The 6122-nt window shown below is 41.4% G+C and overlaps 1 long non-coding RNA gene across 6 annotated transcripts; it reads left to right on the top strand.

Moving 5' to 3' along the window:
• The first annotated feature begins 287 nt into the window (after positions 1 to 287).
• On the top strand, positions 288 to 5251 carry LOC125527729. Of its 6 annotated transcripts, none has more exons than XR_007292245.1 (10): positions 288 to 655; positions 819 to 874; positions 981 to 1058; positions 1311 to 1389; positions 1850 to 2109; positions 2475 to 2619; positions 2900 to 3300; positions 3968 to 4057; positions 4348 to 4378; positions 4786 to 5251. It is a non-coding gene; the product is annotated as an uncharacterized LOC125527729 (long non-coding RNA). The 6 variants fall into 6 exon arrangements; XR_007292247.1 differs by having other exon boundaries at positions 2458 to 2619; XR_007292243.1 differs by having other exon boundaries at positions 2418 to 2619.
• The last annotated feature ends 871 nt before the right edge of the window (positions 5252 to 6122 follow it).

Raw genomic sequence — 6122 nt, 5'->3', positions numbered from 1 at the left:
CGAGAGATATTTGCGGGGTAAATCGAGAGCGAGTCGGCTGCCCAATCACGTCGTGTGCTGCGCGGACAGCTGGAGGCTGGTGGTTGATTCTGCGCGTGCCGGGTGGGCGATTTCATTGGGTGTGGGTGGAACCTTCCTCTGTCTCGTCCTGGCGTTGTGGGCGTCGATTACGGGGCTTGCGTACGTGCACGGGGCTGCGGTTCGCTGACCTGTGGTCGTCTCCCTTTTACTGTGTCGAGGTAAAACCGTCCCGCGATAACACCTCCCCCGAGTAAATACGAAGCAAATCTGCTCTACCACGCAACAGAAGCAAACTCGCAGCACCCCTCCTCCTCGTCAGTCACCGCCTGGTCTTCTCGATGGAGGTGGAGGAGTAGGGGATCCCGCCGGATCAGAGGCGTGCGGGCACCGTGGCGGGTGTCTCCGGCAGCGACGGCGACCTGCAGCTACGGCGGGTGCGCTCGATTTAGTGCAGCGCCATGGACCAGTCCCTGCAGAAGTGAGAGAAGATGAGGGAGAGAGAGAAGGAAGGAGAGGAGCATCGATGGTGGTTCGAGCGCTGCCGCCTCCATCCTCGCACCATCTTCGTCACACGCAGCCGCCTCCTTCCGCACCCCTCTTCTTCGCGCATGGCAACAGAGGCAAGTCCTGTCAGGTGAGATCACACCGTCCTCCACAACCTTCTCTACAGCCACGCAAAAACAGAGAGGAGTCTGATTCGTGCATGTTATTGTTATTTTGGCTGTCTAAATTGTCCCTTGAACTAATCCAGCAACCTGACATTTCTTGGACACCAAATAATATCATTCTTATGACAGGGAATAATATTATTCAGTTAGCATCTTTTTCGTGGAAGAGGAGTGAGAATTTAAAGGTTAGAAAATTGTAACTGAATGAGTGTTCTCTTTTTTCTGCCTCTGACTTGAACGAATATATTTCTTAATATATCAATGCTCATCATTGCCATGTCTGGCTCTCAGGTGCATGCTACATAGAAGCTTAGATCTGTAATCAAGCTGTGGAAGAGAATACTGTAAGAGATACTTCTATAAGTAGAGGTATGTGCCTGCATTTACACGTTAATTATCCCTTAGTTAGTTCTCTATGGATCGTCTGATTCATGTTGAAATGATTTTCTTTAGTCGGTGTTGTACTATGTTGATGGTATACTGATTTGGCGTAAGAATTACTGACATTGCTTTGTGTGTACAAATCTTACAGGTTTATGATATTAAGAATTAGCAGTGTGTTTTTTGTTTACTGCTGGATTTGCTAACAAACTGTCTCTTATGTTGTTGATTGATATGCAGACTTGTTGTTTTTCATTCAGTTGAAGAGCTCTCCATGCTTAAGATCTTTTCTAGGATAATTGCGTCGTTAAATATGAAGGTATATGATTGTTTTCTCTACTCATGTATCGATAAGCATATTTTTCATCCTCAATATATTGTTGCTTGCCTAACTTCTTCCTACATTTGTGAGGTGGCCGTGGAAGTTCAGTTCTTGTAGGCGGCATAAAACTTGTACTGCCTACAGATGATTTTGCCAGTTTGACGAAAACATATAATAACCAGGGGAACTTTCTCAGTTTTTTTGTTTTTGCACTTCTCGGATTTTAGGCTGGGGGTATTAACATATATGGCACATAGAAAATTTAGATCTGCAAGATTGGATAGGGATAAATCCTTCTGCCATGTTGAAAAATTAGATTTACAAAGAAGAAAAGAAATTATTAAAGAAGAGATATAGTCGATTAGGTTGTTGTGGTGTTTCTTTGATCTTCCCTAGACCTCTCGTTTTCTGATTGGCATGGTGATGATCTGATTCTTATGGTGTTTGTCTAGTTCAGGATTCGCTCATGTGCCAAAGCCAGCTCGGGGAAGCCTTCCTGGACTCCTGGTTGACCACGACAATCACGACACGGTGAGTGGATTTTGAATCTTTCTTGAGCCGTCGGATCGGATTAGATGTGTATATGGTAGTTATGGACTGCTAACTGCTTAATGTTGTGTTTCCTCTGTGTACTATGGTGTGAGCTTAAGCGAGCGGAACGCCGAAGGAGGATCTTGGGGATGACGGAGGCATCGACGACAACCTCAAAGGCGAGAGGTACTGAGACTGCAAATTGCTTTCATGTCTCTGCGTTTCTTTCTTTATGCAACTCCGTCGGTATTAAGGCCGTATAGTCGGTGGGGAGCAACAAAAAACTGAATTTGTTGATGTTTACAATTTGGACGATCTGTTTGATACATCTGCATTGGTGATGGGGAACATTGTTCAAGACAGTGTGGGTTCAGAAGTGAGGAAAACAATTTGGCTTGCAGGGTTCAGGATACTCTCTTGTGACGTTGGCTTAGGAAAAGTTATTCGGCTCCATTTACGATTGGTTCATTTCACCGTGCTCTAACCCCGCATAGTCCCCTCCTCCTTGGTTGCCGCTCTCGTCCTCTGACGAAGGACCATGGGGCTTGCAGCTGTGCCTGAGCCCCCACAAGGACGTTGGGTGGAGGATATCCGGTGCCAACGGGCCGCTCATGTCGGTGTCCGAGATATCGGAGCTGTCGGAGTCAACGGTCATCGTCCGGAGACGGGTCGATGGGGGATGCTATGATGAATTGGGTACATCCAAACTTCTCCTGTGATATCTTTATTTTCTTTTTCGGTTTAAGGTAGTGAAGCCTCAGTTAATTTGCAAGTGTGCTATGTTCTTGTTTGTTGCTGGCCTCTACCTGTTTGTTGGTATGCGTTTGCAAACTGAAAATATTTGTATTTTTCAGGTCTCTGTTAGAGGAATGTATTTTCTTGCAAACTAAATTTGTTTTCTGGAACATGTCTTCATATTTTAGATTTTAGTATATGGCTTCAGAACTATTCATTGGATATACTTTGTTGATTCCAGCCCGTGGATAAGAATATTTTAGTCACTGGAGAGATTGTTGAACATGTGACATTGATGCAAATCTCTGGCCACCTACGGGGGAAACTGCTTGAAAACCAAGTTTGAATATGTACGAGGGCAGTGAATTTCGGCATGCGAGTTTACTTGCAGTCTCTGACCCTAATGTAATCAGTCCCAGTAGTGAGGGAAAGGCACTGCCAACGAGGATGTGGAGGAGAACAAGGTCGAGCCGGATTGGTGAAGGGTGTTGAGGCTGGCTCTCTCTCCTCCTCGTCTTCGACAGTGTGAAGAAGATCGATGTTGAAATGGATGCATGCTGCAGGAGAAGTAGAGGCGTCTTCTGAGCCTTGGGTTCTTCATCGATCTGTTTGTGCGTGCTCTTGGTCGCATGCACGCCTAAGGTACAACTTGTCTCTCAATCTCTCCTCCCTGTTATGGATCCAACATGAGGAAAAACCACTCTTTTTTTATTGTTGTTGCTTCTATTTACCTTCCAGTTCATGGTTGTTAGTGTATGGATGCCAGACCAAATAAAAAGAGATCTCAACTCAGTTTCTTTAGATGAAGGTTCATCTCGTGTATCATGAAGAAACATCAACACTAAAGAGAGCACAACTATTATCTCGATAATAGAAGCTAGAGAAATTAATCGATGAGCATTTTCATGCATATTATTTAATCTAATTTTTAGTTATGCTAATTTAGTAACAGTACTATTTATATTACTGATTTGGAGATATATGCAATACATCTTTCAGCAATCAACTGTTCACCGACATAACGTGAACACTAAAGAGAGCAGAGCTATTATCTCAACAATTGAGCTAGAGAAATTAATCTATGAGCATTTTCATGCATATGATTTAATCTAATTTTTAGTTGTGCTAATTTAATTGATTTGGAGATATATGCAATATACATCTTTCAGCAATCAACTGTTCACCGACCTGTCTATTGTATGCATTAATTCGATTAATTAACGACAAATGCATGATTTATTGAAGTCAAGTTACTAAATATTCATGATGGTATCTTTTTCCCTGAACTTCTTATCCATGATCAACTGAGAGTCGAATACTTAAGTGGTTGAGGAAAGCTTCACATACAACAGTGGCAAACATCTCCATTGATGCTACAAAGCATCTCGATGATTTTGAAGTGAGTCTGCATGTTAATTAACATTACTTCTTGCATCACACCCTATTGATCTAAAAGTTACTTAGTTTTCTAAATTTCATAGGATGCTTATGATATAAAAAAACTATGCCCTTACCTTTATAGACTGCTATAAATTTGATTCTGCAGTTTTTGCTTGCATCATGTTTTTGTGCTTTATTAGGCACTTTATGTTGCACTGTTCTATATTAGACAGATCAGGTTATTTTTTCAGTGATCAGGTTACTTACTGCTTATCATCGTCTATATGACCATAACCTACTTTTGTGCAGGATCGATGGATGGGAGGTGGGACACGATTTTGTAAGTACAGACAAAAAATGCAGTATGCTTGATTTTCTTATTATTGTACCTTTTCTTTTTCTGTTCAGGTGGATCCTGAATATATTCCACTTTTTCTGCTATCTTCTGCGATATATTTTGTTGCGAAGGTTGAAAACATAATATTGATAGAAATATTTTCCATTTGTTTGCCATGAACCTTCTGCACTAGAGGAATGCTTGAATTAGATCATCAAAGTTAATTGCTATTTTATCAGTATCTGCATGTTAAATGTGTCTATAGTGATTGAACAACTCTCATTAATAGATGAAGCCGTCGAGCAGAAGGCATTTTTTTACTTAGTTATAATTATGGATTATGTAATGGCTGCGCTCGACGAGATCCTCCCCAACCTGACCCCTCCTTCTTCCTTTTCTATATGATGCAGGTGTGGACACCTCTGTATGCTCCAAGACTTAACTCTGTTGATTTATGGCATGGTGATTGGTGATTGATTTTGATTGCATGGGAATTCTGGGGAGAGCAGTGGAAAAGCTATGGGGAACTTGTGTGTTAATGACGCTAGCAGTGAGGGTTTCTTTTGAGCTTCTCTTCGCTTCTCCTTAATAATCGGACCTTCCTGCTATGCTTAGTGAATTTCGATATTTTGATGATGCAAGCATTGTTGTTTCTAGTGGCTGCAAGGATTTCCTTTGGGCACATTTTCTTCTAGCTTAATTAGTCAGGATCGTTGATTTTATAAACAATATTCAGACTGTTCCTTGTATTAGCAAAAATCAGATAAGAATTGAATTATTGTACTTAAAGACAACCTGAATGTCTTGTGCCATGCAAAAGAGATGCTCTGCATTTCCTTTCACCTCCTGTTTGGCCAAAGCAACTACCTATTGTGGCCTTTTGATGCTGTACTGGTTGTGCAAAGAGTTGTTGTCACAGGCTGATCAAAGTGGGAACAGAGCAAGAAAGCAGTTGAGGTGGAGTCGCCGCAGACAAGTGTACACTAGTGCAGAACCGGGCAATAGCACCGGTTCGTAAGGCCCTTTAGTGTCAGTTCGGTAACCGGCACAAAATTGTAGGCACTAAAGCCCCCCCTTTAGTACCGGTTCAATACGAACCGGTGCTGAAGGGAAACCACGTGGCACGAGCCAGCTCCGTGGGTGCGTAGGACCTTAGTACCGGTTGGTAACACCAACCGGTACTAAATGTTTGGGTGTGTTTTGGTTTTATTTTTTATTTTTACTTTAATTTTGTGTTTTCAATTTAATTTAGTGATTGTTTTACATTATAATGAGTTGTTAAATCATTAGGTGATTAGTTTGACTGGATGCATGGATCCTAGCTAAGTCATCAAGTATATGTCATATCAATATTATATATACTTGATCACCTACTTAAGTGATCAAGGTAACATGGATATGGCATATACTTGATCACTTAGCTAGAATCCATCCAGTTGAAACTAATATGCAATTTCTTTCAAAAATGATATAATAAGTCATCATCATCATCATCATATTAATTAATATAAAAACTCTTGCATCATATATATCATCACCAACGGTTTTCATAGCAAAGATATCATCAAGTTCAACATGGTAATGATATTATAAGCGTTCATAACACCACAAAAGCAAATCACTCTTTGAGATTAAGTTCAGGACGAAGAACACGGACATGAGAGGACAAGTACTAAGGGCATGAACTAGCTAATTAATCACTCCTGTTGCTCTCTCTCAGGTAAAATAGCATAGAACATGTATAGCT

Source organism: Triticum urartu, unplaced genomic scaffold (genome assembly GCF_003073215.2).
Source record: "Triticum urartu cultivar G1812 unplaced genomic scaffold, Tu2.1 TuUngrouped_contig_4378, whole genome shotgun sequence".
Classification (NCBI taxonomy): Eukaryota; Viridiplantae; Streptophyta; class Magnoliopsida; order Poales; family Poaceae; genus Triticum; species Triticum urartu.
Note: the sequence above shows the minus strand (reverse complement) of the source record. Positions and strands in the feature narration are given on the sequence as shown.